A 14584-nucleotide genomic window follows, 5' to 3' on the forward strand; every position below is an offset into this window, starting at 1 on the left:
CCGCAGTAGTAATAAGTGGACTGTTCGGGATATAGAAAAATTTTCACGAATGGAATCAAAATTTCTAGGCGAATTCAGTGAGTTCCCAATGGGACATGCTTGTATGAGTTTGCTTTTCAATATCGAGCAACATTTTAAGGAACGGAATCCAAGTATCATGGTGAATTGAATAGGTTCCCAATAGGATTCGCATGTAATAAGCTTGTTATTCAAGATAGAGCAACGTTTTAACGAACTGAAACACTGTTTCTTCGTGAATTCAGTTAGTTCCTAGTAGCCTGCTCTTGTAATATGTGTACTTTAAAGATTTATAAAAATTTGGTCAGCCGAATCTGAGTAACATGGTGAATTCGGTTAGTTCCCAATAGGCCGCAGTAGTAATAAGTGGACTGTTCGGGATATAGAAAAATTTTCACGAATGGAATCAAAATTTCTAGGCGAATTCAGTGAGTTCCCAATGGGACATGCTTGTATGAGTTTGCTTTTCAATATCGAGCAACATTTTAAGGAACGGAATCCAAGTATCATGGTGAATTGAGTAGATTCCCAATAGGATTCGCATGTAATAAGCTTGTTATTCAAGATAGAGCAACGTTTAAACGAACTGAAACACTGTTTCTTTGTGAATTCAGTTAGTTCCTAGTAGCCTGCTCTTGTAATATGTGTACTTTTAAAGATTTATAAAAATTTTGTCAGCCGAATCTGAGTAACATGGTGAATTCGGATAGTTCCCAATAGGCCGCAGTAGTTATAAGTGGACTGTTCGGGATATAGAAAAATTTTCACGATTGGAATCAAAATTTCTAGGCGAATTCAGTGAGTTCCCAATGGGACATGCTTGTATGAGTTTGCTTTTCAATATCGAGCAACATTTTAAGGAACGGAATCCAAGTATCATGGCGAATTGAGTAGGTTCCCAATAGGATTCGCATGTAATAAGCTTGTTATTCAAGATAGAGCAACGTTTTAACGAACTGAAACACTGTTTCTTTGTGAATTCAGTTAGTTCCTAGTAGCCTGCTCTTGTAATATGTGTACTTTTCAAGATTTATAAAAATTTGGTCAGCCGAATCTGAGTAACATGGTGAATTCGGTTAGTTCCCAATAGGCCGCAGTAGTAATAAGTGGACTGTTCGGGATATAGAAAAATTTTCACGATTGGAATCAAAATTTCTAGGCGAATTCAGTGAGTTCCCAATGGGACATGCTTGTATGATTTTGGTTTTCAATATCGAGCAACATTTTAAGGAACGGAATCTAAGTATCATGGTGAATTGAATAGGTTCCCAATAGGATTCGCATGTAATAAGCTTGTTATTCAAGATAGAGCAACGTTTTAACGAACTGAAACACTGTTTCTTTGTGAATTCAGTTAGTTCCTAGTAGCCAGCTCTTGTAATATGTGTACTTTTAAAGATTTATAAAAATTTGGTGAGCCGAATCTGAGTTACATGGTGAATTCGGTTAGTTCCCAATAGGCCGCAGTAGTAATAAGTGGACTGTTCGGGATATAGAAAAATTTTCAAGAAAGAATCAAAATTTCTAGGCATATTCAGTGAGTTCCCAATGGGTCATGCTTGTATGAGTTTGCTTTTCAATATCGAGCAACATTTTAAGGAACGGAATCCAAGTATCATTGCGAATTGAGTAGGTTCCCAATAGGATTCGCATGTAATAAGCTTGTTATTCAAGATAGAGCAAAGTTTTAACGAACTGAAACACTGTTTCTTTGTGAATTCAGTTAGTTCCTAGTAGCCTGCTCTTGTAATCTGTGTACTTTTAAAGATTTATAAAAATTTGGTGAGCCGAATCTGAGTAACATGGTGAATTCGGTTAGTTCCCAATAGGCCGCAGTAGTAATAAGTGGACTGTTCGGGATATAGAAAAATTTTCACGAATGGAATCAAAATTTCTAGGCGAATTCAGTGAGTTCCCAATGGGACATGCTTGTATGAGTTTGCTTTTCAATATCGAGCAACATTTTAAGGAACGGAATCCAAGTATCATGGTGAATTGAATAGGTTCCCAATAGGATTCGCATGTAATAAGCTTGTTATTCAAGATAGAGCAACGTTTTAACGAACTGAAACACTGTTTCTTCGTGAATTCAGTTAGTTCCTAGTAGCCTGCTCTTGTAATATGTGTACTTTAAAGATTTATAAAAATTTGGTCAGCCGAATCTGAGTAACATGGTGAATTCGGTTAGTTCCCAATAGGCCGCAGTAGTAATAAGTGGACTGTTCGGGATATAGAAAAATTTTCACGAATGGAATCAAAATTTCTAGGCGAATTCAGTGAGTTCCCAATGGGACATGCTTGTATGAGTTTGCTTTTCAATATCGAGCAACATTTTAAGGAACGGAATCCAAGTATCATGGTGAATTGAGTAGATTCCCAATAGGATTCGCATGTAATAAGCTTGTTATTCAAGATAGAGCAACGTTTAAACGAACTGAAACACTGTTTCTTTGTGAATTCAGTTAGTTCCTAGTAGCCTGCTCTTGTAATATGTGTACTTTTAAATATTTATAAAAATTTTGTCAGCCGAATCTGAGTAACATGGTGAATTCGGATAGTTCCCAATAGGCCGCAGTAGTTATAAGTGGACTGTTCGGGATATAGAAAAATTTTCACGATTGGAATCAAAATTTCTAGGCGAATTCAGTGAGTTCCCAATGGGACATGCTTGTATGAGTTTGCTTTTCAATATCGAGCAACATTTTAAGGAACGGAATCCAAGTATCATGGCGAATTGAGTAGGTTCCCAATAGGATTCGCATGTAATAAGCTTGTTATTCAAGATAGAGCAACGTTTTAACGAACTGAAACACTGTTTCTTTGTGAATTCAGTTAGTTCCTAGTAGCCTGCTCTTGTAATATGTGTACTTTTCAAGATTTATAAAAATTTGGTCAGCCGAATCTGAGTAACATGGTGAATTCGGTTAGTTCCCAATAGGCCGCAGTAGTAATAAGTGGACTGTTCGGGATATAGAAAAATTTTCACGATTGGAATCAAAATTTCTAGGCGAATTCAGTGAGTTCCCAATGGGACATGCTTGTATGATTTTGGTTTTCAATATCGAGCAACATTTTAAGGAACGGAATCTAAGTATCATGGTGAATTGAATAGGTTCCCAATAGGATTCGCATGTAATAAGCTTGTTATTCAAGATAGAGCAACGTTTTAACGAACTGAAACACTGTTTCTTTGTGAATTCAGTTAGTTCCTAGTAGCCAGCTCTTGTAATATGTGTACTTTTAAAGATTTATAAAAATTTGGTGAGCCGAATCTGAGTTACATGGTGAATTCGGTTAGTTCCCAATAGGCCGCAGTAGTAATAAGTGGACTGTTCGGGATATAGAAAAATTTTCAAGAAAGAATCAAAATTTCTAGGCATATTCAGTGAGTTCCCAATGGGTCATGCTTGTATGAGTTTGCTTTTCAATATCGAGCAACATTTTAAGGAACGGAATCCAAGTATCATTGCGAATTGAGTAGGTTCCCAATAGGATTCGCATGTAATAAGCTTGTTATTCAAGATAGAGCAAAGTTTTAACGAACTGAAACACTGTTTCTTTGTGAATTCAGTTAGTTCCTAGTAGCCTGCTCTTGTAATCTGTGTACTTTTAAAGATTTATAAAAATTTGGTGAGCCGAATCTGAGTAACATGGTGAATTCGGTTAGTTCCCAATAGGCCGCAGTAGTAATAAGTGGACTGTTCGGGATATTGAAAAATTTTCACGATTGGAATCAAAATTTCTAGGAGAATTCAGTGAGTTCCCAATGGGACATGCTTGTATGAGTTTGCTTTTCAATATCGAGCAACCTTTTTAAGGAACGGAATCCAAGTATCATGGCGAATTGAGTAGGTTCCCAATAGGATTCGCATGTAATAAGCTTGTTATTCAAGATAGAGCAACGTTTTAACGAACTGAAACACTGTTTCTTTGTGAATTCAGTTAGTTCCTAGTAGCCTGCTCTTGTAATATGTGTACTTTTCAAGATTTATAAAAATTTGGTCAGCCAAATCTGAGTAACATGGTGAATTCCGTTAGTTCCCAATAGGCCGCAGTAGTAATAAGTGGACTGTTCGGGATATAGAAAAATTTTCACGAATGGAATCAAAATTTCTAGGCGAATTCAGTGAGTTCCCAATGGGACATGCTTGTATGAGTTTGCTTTTCAATATCGAGCAACATTTTAAGGAACGGAATCTAAGTATCATGGTGAATTGAATAGGTTCCCAATAGGATTCGCATGTAATAAGCTTGTTATTCAAGATAGAGCAACGTTTTAACGAACTGAAACACTGTTTCTTTGTGAATTCAGTTAGTTCCTAGTAGCCTGCTCTTGTAATATGTGTACTTTTAAAGATTTATAAAAATTTGGTGAGCCGAATCTGAGTAACATGGTGAATTCGGTTAATTCCCAATAGGCCGCAGTAGTAATAAGTGGACTGTTCGGGATATAGAAAAATTTTCACGAATGGAATCAAAATTTCTAGGCGAATTCAGTGAGTTCCCAATGGGACATGCTTGTATGAGTTTGCTTTTCAATATCGAGCAACATTTTAAGGAACGGAATCTAAGTATCATGGTGAATTGAATAGGTTCCCAATAGGATTCGCATGTAATAAGCTTGTTATTCAAGATAGAGCAACGTTTTAACGAACTGAAACACTGTTTCTTCGTGAATTCAGTTAGTTCCTAGTAGCCTGCTCTTGTAATATGTGTACTTTTAAAGATTTATAAAAATTTGGTGAGCCGAATCTGAGTAACATGGTGAATTCGGTTAGTTCCCAATAGGCCGCAGTAGTAATAAGTGGACTGTTCGGGATATAGAAAAATTTTCACGAATGGAATCAAAATTTCTAGGCGAATTCAGTGAGTTCCCAATGGGACATGCTTGTATGAGTTTGCTTTTCAATATCGAGCAACATTTTAAGGAACGGAATCCAAGTATCATGGTGAATTGAGTAGATTCCCAATAGGATTCGCATGTAATAAGCTTGTTATTCAAGATAGAGCAACGTTTAAACGAACTGAAACACTGTTTCTTTGTGAATTCAGTTAGTTCCTAGTAGCCTGCTCTTGTAATATGTGTACTTTTAAAGATTTATAAAAATTTGGTCAGCCGAATCTGAGTAACATGGTGAATTCGGATAGTTCCCAATAGGCCGCAGTAGTAATAAGTGGACTGTTCGGGATATAGAAAAATTTTCACGATTGGATTCAAAATTTCTAGGCGAATTCAGTGAGTTCCCAATGGGACATGCTTGTATGAGTTTGCTTTTCAATATCGAGCAACATTTTAAGGAACGGAATCTAAGTATCATGGTGAATTGAATAGGTTCCCAATAGGATTCGCATGTAATAAGCTTGTTATTCAAGATAGAGCAACGTTTTAACGAACTGAAACACTGTTTCTTTGTGAATTCAGTTAGTTCCTAGTAGCCAGCTCTTGTAATATGTGTACTTTTAAAGATTTATAAAAATTTGGTGAGCCGAATCTGAGTAACATGGTGAATTCGGTTAGTTCCCAATAGGCCGCAGTAGTAATAAGTGGACTGTTCGGGATATAGAAAAATTTTCAAGAAAGAATCAAAATTTCTAGGCATATTCAGTGAGTTCCCAATGGGTCATGCTTGTATGAGTTTGCTTTTCAATATCGAGCAACATTTTAAGTAACGGAATCCAAGTATCATTGCGAATTGAGTAGGTTCCCAATAGGATTCGCATGTAATAAGCTTGTTATTCAAGATAGAGCAAAGTTTTAACGAACTGAAACACTGTTTCTTTGTGAATTCAGTTAGTTCCTAGTAGCCTGCTCTTGTAATCTGTGTACTTTTAAAGATTTATAAAAATTTGGTCAGCCGAATCTGAGTAACATGGTGAATTCGGTTAGTTCCCAATAGGCCGCAGTAGTAATAAGTGGACTGTTCGGGATATAGAAAAATTTTCACGATTGGAATCAAAATTTCTAGGAGAATTCAGTGAGTTCCCAATGGGACATGCTTGTATGAGTTTGCTTTTCAATATCGAGCAACCTTTTTAAGGAACGGAATCCAAGTATCATGGCGAATTGAGTAGGTTCCCAATAGGATTCGCATGTAATAAGCTTGTTATTCAAGATAGAGCAACGTTTTAACGAACTGAAACACTGTTTCTTTGTGAATTCAGTTAGTTCCTAGTAGCCTGCTCTTGTAATATGTGTACTTTTCAAGATTTATAAAAATTTGGTCAGCCAAATCTGAGTAACATGGTGAATTCCGTTAGTTCCCAATAGGCCGCAGTAGTAATAAGTGGACTGTTCGGGATATAGAAAAATTTTCACGAATGGAATCAAAATTTCTAGGCGAATTCAGTGAGTTCCCAATGGGACATGCTTGTATGAGTTTGCTTTTCAATATCGAGCAACATTTTAAGGAACGGAATCTAAGTATCATGGTGAATTGAATAGGTTCCCAATAGGATTCGCATGTAATAAGCTTGTTATTCAAGATAGAGCAACGTTTTAACGAACTGAAACACTGTTTCTTCGTGAATTCAGTTAGTTCCTAGTAGCCTGCTCTTGTAATATGTGTACTTTTAAAGATTTATAAAAATTTGGTGAGCCGAATCTGAGTAACATGGTGAATTCGGTTAGTTCCCAATAGGCCGCAGTAGTAATAAGTGGACTGTTCGGGATATAGAAAAATTTTCACGAATGGAATCAAAATTTCTAGGCGAATTCAGTGAGTTCCCAATGGGACATGCTTGTATGATTTTGCTTTTCAATATCGAGCAACATTTTAAGGAACGGAATCCAAGTATCATGGTGAATTGAGTAGATTCCCAATAGGATTCGCATGTAATAAGCTTGTTATTCAAGATAGAGCAACGTTTAAACGAACTGAAACACTGTTTCTTTGTGAATTCAGTTAGTTCCTAGTAGCCTGCTCTTGTAATATGTGTACTTTTAAAGATTTATAAAAATTTGGTCAGCCGAATCTGAGTAACATGGTGAATTCGGATAGTTCCCAATAGGCCGCAGTAGTAATAAGTGGACTGTTCGGGATATAGAAAAATTTTCACGAATGGAATCAAAATTTCTAGGCGAATTCAGTGAGTTCCCAATGGGACATGCTTGTATGAGTTTGCTTTTCAATATCGAGCAACATTTTAAGGAACGGAATCCAAGTATCATGGCGAATTGAGTAGGTTCCCAATAGGATTCGCATGTAATAAGCTTGTTATTCAAGATAGAGCAACGTTTTAACGAACTGAAACACTGTTTCTTTGTGAATTCAGTTAGTTCCTAGTAGCCTGCTCTTGTAATATGTGTACTTTTCAAGATTTATAAAAATTTGGTCAGCCGAATCTGAGTAACATGGTGAATTCGGTTAGTTCCCAATAGGCCGCAGTAGTAATAAGTGGACTGTTCGGGATATAGAAAAATTTTCACGAATGGAATCAAAATTTCTAGGCGAATTCAGTGAGTTCCCAATGGGACATGCTTGTATGATTTTGCTTTTCAATATCGAGCAACATTTTAAGGAACGGAATCCAAGTATCATGGCGAATTGAGTAGGTTCCCAATAGGATTCGCATGTAATAAGCTTGTTATTCAAGATAGAGCAACGTTTTAACGAACTGAAACACTGTTTCTTTGTGAATTCAGTTAGTTCCTAGTAGCCTGCTCTTGTAATATGTGTACTTTTCAAGATTTATAAAAATTTGGTCAGCCGAATCTGAGTAACATGGTGAATTCGGTTAGTTCCAAATAGGCCGCAGTAGTAATAAGTGGACTGTTCGGGATGTAGAAAAATTTTCACGAATGGAATCAAAATTTCTAGGCGAATTCAGTGAGTTCCCAATGGGACATGCTTGTATGAGTTTGCTTTTGAATATCGAGCAACATTTTAAGGAACGGAATCCAAGTATCATGGCGAATTGAGTAGGTTCCCAATAGGATTCGCATGTAATAAGCTTGTTATTCAAGATAGAGCAACGTTTTAACGAACTGAAACACTGTTTCTTTGTGAATTCAGTTAGTTCCTAGTAGCCTGCTCTTGTAATATGTGTACTTTTCAAGATTTATACAAATTTGGTGAGCCGAATCTGAGTAACATGGTGAATTCGGTTAGTTCCCAATAGGCCGCAGTAGTAATAAGTGGACTGTTCGGGATATAGAAAAATTTTCACGATTGGAATCAAAATTTCTAGGCGAATTCAGTGAGTTCCCAATGGGACATGCTTGTATGAGTTTGCTTTTCAATATCGAGCAACATTTTAAGGAACGGAATCCAAGTATCATGGCGAATTGAGTAGGTTCCCAATAGGATTCGCATGTAATAAGCTTGTTATTCAAGATAGAGCAACGTTTTAACGAACTGAAACACTGTTTCTTTGTGAATTCAGTTAGTTCCTAGTAGCCTGCTCTTGTAATCTGTGTACTTTTAAAGATTTATAAAAATTTGGTCAGCCGAATCTGAGTAACATGGTGAATTCGGTTAGTTCCCAATAGGCCGCAGTAGTAATAGGTGGACTGTTCGGGATATAGAAAAATTTTCACGAATGGAATCAAAATTTCTAGGCGAATTCAGTGAGTTCCCAATGGGACATGCTTGTATGAGTTTGCTTTTCAATATCGAGCAACAATTTAAGGAACGGAATCCAAGTATCATTGTGAATTGTGTAGATTCCCAATAGGATTCGCATGTAATAAGCATGTTATTCTAGATAGAGCAACGTTTAAACGAACTGAAACACTGTTTCTTTGTGAATTCAGTTAGTTCCTAGTAGCCTGCTCTTGTAATCTGTGTACTTTTAAAGATTTATAAAAATTTGGTCAGCCGAATCTGAGTAACATGGTGAATTCGGTTAGTTCCCAATAGGCCGCACTAGTAATAAGTGGACTGTTCGGGATGTAGAAAAATTTTCACGAATGGAATCAAAATTTCTAGGCGAATTCAGTGAGTTCCCAATGGGACATGCTTGTATGAGTTTGCTTTTCAATATCGAGCAACATTTTAAGGAACGGAATCCAAGTATCATGGCGAATTGAGTAGGTTCCCAATAGGATTCGCATGTAATAAGCTTGTTATTCAAGATAGAGCAACGTTTTAACGAACTGAAACACTGTTTCTTTGTGAATTCAGTTAGTTCCTAGTAGCCTGCTCTTGTAATATGTGTACTTTTCAAGATTTATACAAATTTGGTGAGCCGAATCTGAGTAACATGGTGAATTCGGTTAGTTCCCAATAGGCCGCAGTAGTAATAAGTGGACTGTTCGGGATATAGAAAAATTTTCACGAATGGAATCAAAATTTCTAGGAGAATTCAGTGAGTTCCCAATGGGACATGCTTGTATGAGTTTGCTTTTCAATATCGAGCAACATTTTAAGGAACGGAATCCAAGTATCATGGCGAATTGAGTAGGTTCCCAATAGGATTCGCATGTAATAAGCATGTTATTCAAGATAGAGCAACGTTTTAACGAACTGAAACACTGTTTCTTTGTGAATTCAGTTAGTTCCTAGTAGCCTGCTCTTGTAATATGTGTACTTTTAAAGATTTATAAAAATTTGGTCAGCCGAATCTGAGTAACATGATGAATTCGGTTAGTTCCCAATAGGCCGCAGTAGTAATAGGTGGACTGTTCGGGATATAGAAAAATTTTCACGAATGGAATCAAAATTTCTAGGCGAATTCAGTGAGTTCCCAATGGGACATGCTTGTATGAGTTTGCTTTTCAATATCGAGCAACATTTTAAGGAACGGAATCCAAGTATCATTGTGAATTGTGTAGATTCCCAATAGGATTCGCATGTAATAAGCATGTTATTCAAGATAGAGCAACGTTTAAACGAACTGAAACACTGTTTCTTTGTGAATTCAGTTAGTTCCTAGTAGCCTGCTCTTGTAATCTGTGTACTTTTAAAGATTTATAAAAATTTGGTCAGCCGAATCTGAGTAACATGGTGAATTCGGTTAGTTCCCAATAGGCCGCACTAGTAATAAGTGGACTGTTCGGGATATAGAAAAATTTTCACGATTGGAATCAAAATTTCTAGGCGAATTCAGTGAGTTCCCAATGGGACATGCTTGTATGATTTTGCTTTTCAATATCGAGCAACATTTTAAGGAACGGAATCCAAGTATCATGGCGAATTGAGTAGGTTCCCAATAGGATTCGCATGTAATAAGCTTGTTATTCAAGATAGAGCAACGTTTTAACGAACTGAAACACTGTTTCTTTGTGAATTCAGTTAGTTCCTAGTAGCCTGCTCTTGTAATATGTGTACTTTTCAAGATTTATAAAAATTTTGTCAGCCGAATCTGAGTAACATGGTGAATTCGGTTAGTTCCCAATAGGCCGCAGTAGTAATAAGTGGACTGTTCGGGATGTAGAAAAATTTTCACGAATGGAATCAAAATTTCTAGGCGAATTCAGTGAGTTCCCAATGGGACATGCTTGTATGAGTTTGCTTTTCAATATCGAGCAACATTTTAAGGAACGGAATCCAAGTATCATGGCGAATTGAGTAGGTTCCCAATAGGATTCGCATGTAATAAGCTTGTTATTCATGATAGAGCAACGTTTTAACGAACTGAAACACTGTTTCTTTGTGAATTCAGTTAGTTCCTAGTAGCCTGCTCTTGTAATATGTGTACTTTTCAAGATTTATACAAATTTGGTGAGCCGAATCTGAGTAACATGGTGAATTCGGTTAGTTCCAAATAGGCCGCAGTAGTCAAAAGTGGACTGTTCGGGATATAGAAAAATTTTCACGAATGGAATCAAAATTTCTAGGCGAATTCAGTGAGTTCCCAATGGGACATGCTTGTATGAGTTTGCTTTTCAATATCGAGCAACATTTTAAGGAACGGAATCTAAGTATCATGGTGAATTGAATAGGTTCCCAATAGGATTCGCATGTAATAAGCTTGTTATTCAAGATAGAGCAACGTTTTAACGAACTGAAACACTGTTTCTTTGTGAATTCAGTTAGTTCCTAGTAGCCTGCTCTTGTAATATGTGTACTTTTAAAGATTTATAAAAATTTGGTCAGCCGAATCTGAGTAACATGGTGAATTCGGTTAGTTCCCAATAGGCCGCAGTAGTAATAGGTGGACTGTTCGGGATATAGAAAAATTTTCACGAATGGAATCAAAATTTCTAGGCGAATTCAGTGAGTTCCCAATGGGACATGCTTGTATGAGTTTGCTTTTCAATATCGAGCAACAATTTAAGGAACGGAATCCAAGTATCATTGTGAATTGTGTAGATTCCCAATAGGATTCGCATGTAATAAGCATGTTATTCTAGATAGAGCAACGTTTAAACGAACTGAAACACTGTTTCTTTGTGAATTCAGTTAGTTCCTAGTAGCCTGCTCTTGTAATCTGTGTACTTTTAAAGATTTATAAAAATTTGGTCAGCCGAATCTGAGTAACATGGTGAATTCGGTTAGTTCCCAATAGGCCGCACTAGTAATAAGTGGACTGTTCGGGATGTAGAAAAATTTTCACGAATGGAATCAAAATTTCTAGGCGAATTCAGTGAGTTCCCAATGGGACATGCTTGTATGAGTTTGCTTTTCAATATCGAGCAACATTTTAAGGAACGGAATCCAATTATCATGGCGAATTGAGTAGGTTCCCAATAGGATTCGCATGTAATAAGCTTGTTATTCAAGATAGAGCAACGTTTTAACGAACTGAAACACTGTTTCTTTGTGAATTCAGTTAGTTCCTAGTAGCCTGCTCTTGTAATATGTGTACTTTTCAAGATTTATACAAATTTGGTGAGCCGAATCTGAGTAACATGGTGAATTCGGTTAGTTCCCAATAGGCCGCAGTAGTAATAAGTGGACTGTTCGGGATATAGAAAAATTTTCACGAATGGAATCAAAATTTCTAGGAGAATTCAGTGAGTTCCCAATGGGACATGCTTGTATGAGTTTGCTTTTCAATATCGAGCAACATTTTAAGGAACGGAATCCAAGTATCATGGCGAATTGAGTAGGTTCCCAATAGGATTCGCATGTAATAAGCATGTTATTCAAGATAGAGCAACGTTTTAACGAACTGAAACACTGTTTCTTTGTGAATTCAGTTAGTTCCTAGTAGCCTGCTCTTGTAATATGTGTACTTTTAAAGATTTATAAAAATTTGGTCAGCCGAATCTGAGTAACATGATGAATTCGGTTAGTTCCCAATAGGCCGCAGTAGTAATAGGTGGACTGTTCGGGATATAGAAAAATTTTCACGAATGGAATCAAAATTTCTAGGCGAATTCAGTGAGTTCCCAATGGGACATGCTTGTATGAGTTTGCTTTTCAATATCGAGCAACATTTTAAGGAACGGAATCCAAGTATCATTGTGAATTGTGTAGATTCCCAATAGGATTCGCATGTAATAAGCATGTTATTCAAGATAGAGCAACGTTTAAACGAACTGAAACACTGTTTCTTTGTGAATTCAGTTAGTTCCTAGTAGCCTGCTCTTGTAATCTGTGTACTTTTAAAGATTTATAAAAATTTGGTCAGCCGAATCTGAGTAACATGGTGAATTCGGTTAGTTCCCAATAGGCCGCACTAGTAATAAGTGGACTGTTCGGGATATAGAAAAATTTTCACGATTGGAATCAAAATTTCTAGGCGAATTCAGTGAGTTCCCAATGGGACATGCTTGTATGATTTTGCTTTTCAATATCGAGCAACATTTTAAGGAACGGAATCCAAGTATCATGGCGAATTGAGTAGGTTCCCAATAGGATTCGCATGTAATAAGCTTGTTATTCAAGATAGAGCAACGTTTTAACGAACTGAAACACTGTTTCTTTGTGAATTCAGTTAGTTCCTAGTAGCCTGCTCTTGTAATATGTGTACTTTTCAAGATTTATAAAAATTTTGTCAGCCGAATCTGAGTAACATGGTGAATTCGGTTAGTTCCCAATAGGCCGCAGTAGTAATAAGTGGACTGTTCGGGATGTAGAAAAATTTTCACGAATGGAATCAAAATTTCTAGGCGAATTCAGTGAGTTCCCAATGGGACATGCTTGTATGAGTTTGCTTTTCAATATCGAGCAACATTTTAAGGAACGGAATCCAAGTATCATGGCGAATTGAGTAGGTTCCCAATAGGATTCGCATGTAATAAGCTTGTTATTCATGATAGAGCAACGTTTTAACGAACTGAAACACTGTTTCTTTGTGAATTCAGTTAGTTCCTAGTAGCCTGCTCTTGTAATATGTGTACTTTTAAAGATTTATACAAATTTGGTGAGCCGAATCTGAGTAACATGGTGAATTCGGTTAGTTCCAAATAGGCCGCAGTAGTCAAAAGTGGACTGTTCGGGATATAGAAAAATTTTCACGAATGGAATCAAAATTTCTAGGCGAATTCAGTGAGTTCCCAATGGGACATGCTTGTATGAGTTTGCTTTTCAATATCGAGCAACATTTTAAGGAACGGAATCTAAGTATCATGGTGAATTGAATAGGTTCCCAATAGGATTCGCATGTAATAAGCTTGTTATTCAAGATAGAGCAACGTTTTAACGAACTGAAACACTGTTTCTTTGTGAATTCAGTTAGTTCCTAGTAGCCTGCTCTTGTAATCTGTGTACTTTTAAAGATTTATAAAAATTTGGTCAGCCGAATCTGAGTAACATGGTGAATTCGGTTAGTTCCCAATAGGCCGCAGTAGTAATAAGTGGACTGTTCGGGATATAGAAAAATTTTCACGATTGGAATCAAAATTTCTAGGCGAATTCAGTGAGTTCCCAATGGGACATGCTTGTATGAGTTTGCTTTTCAATATCGAGCAACATTTTAAGGAACGGAATCCAAGTATCATGGCGAATTGAGTAGGTTCCCAATAGGATTCGCATGTAATAAGCTTGTTATTCAAGATAGAGCAACGTTTTAACGAACTGAAACACTGTTTCTTTGTGAATTCAGTTAGTTCCTAGTAGCCTGCTCTTGTAATATGTGTACTTTTAAAGATTTATAAAAATTTGGTCAGCCGAATCTGAGTAACATGGTGAATTCGGTTAGTTCCCAATAGGCCGCAGTAGTAATAAGTGGACTGTTCGGGATGTAGAAAAATTTTCACGAATGGAATCAAAATTTCTAGGCGAATTCAGTGAGTTCCCAATGGGACATGCTTGTATGAGTTTGCTTTTCAATATCGAGCAACATTTTAAGGAACGGAATCCAGGTATCATGGCGAATTGAGTAGGTTCCCAATAGGATTCGCATGTAATAAGCTTGTTATTCAAGATAGAGCAACGTTTTAACGAACTGAAACACTGTTTCTTTGTGAATTCAGTTAGTTCCTAGTAGCCTGCTCTTGTAATATGTGTACTTTTCAAGATTTATACAAATTTGGTGAGCCGAATCTGAGTAACATGGTGAATTCGGTTAGTTCCAAATAGGCCGCAGTAGTCATAAGTGGACTGTTCGGGATATAGAAAAATTTTCACGAATGGAATCAAAATTTCTAGGCGAATTCAGTGAGTTCCCAATGGGACATGCTTGTATGAGTTTGCTTTTCAATATCGAGCAACATTTTAAGGAACGGAATCTAAGTATC

The sequence above is a fragment of the Rattus norvegicus genome, chromosome 14 (assembly GCF_021556685.1).
Source record: "Rattus norvegicus strain SHRSP/BbbUtx chromosome 14, alternate assembly SHRSP_T2T, whole genome shotgun sequence".
NCBI lineage: Eukaryota > Metazoa > Chordata > Mammalia > Rodentia > Muridae > Rattus > Rattus norvegicus.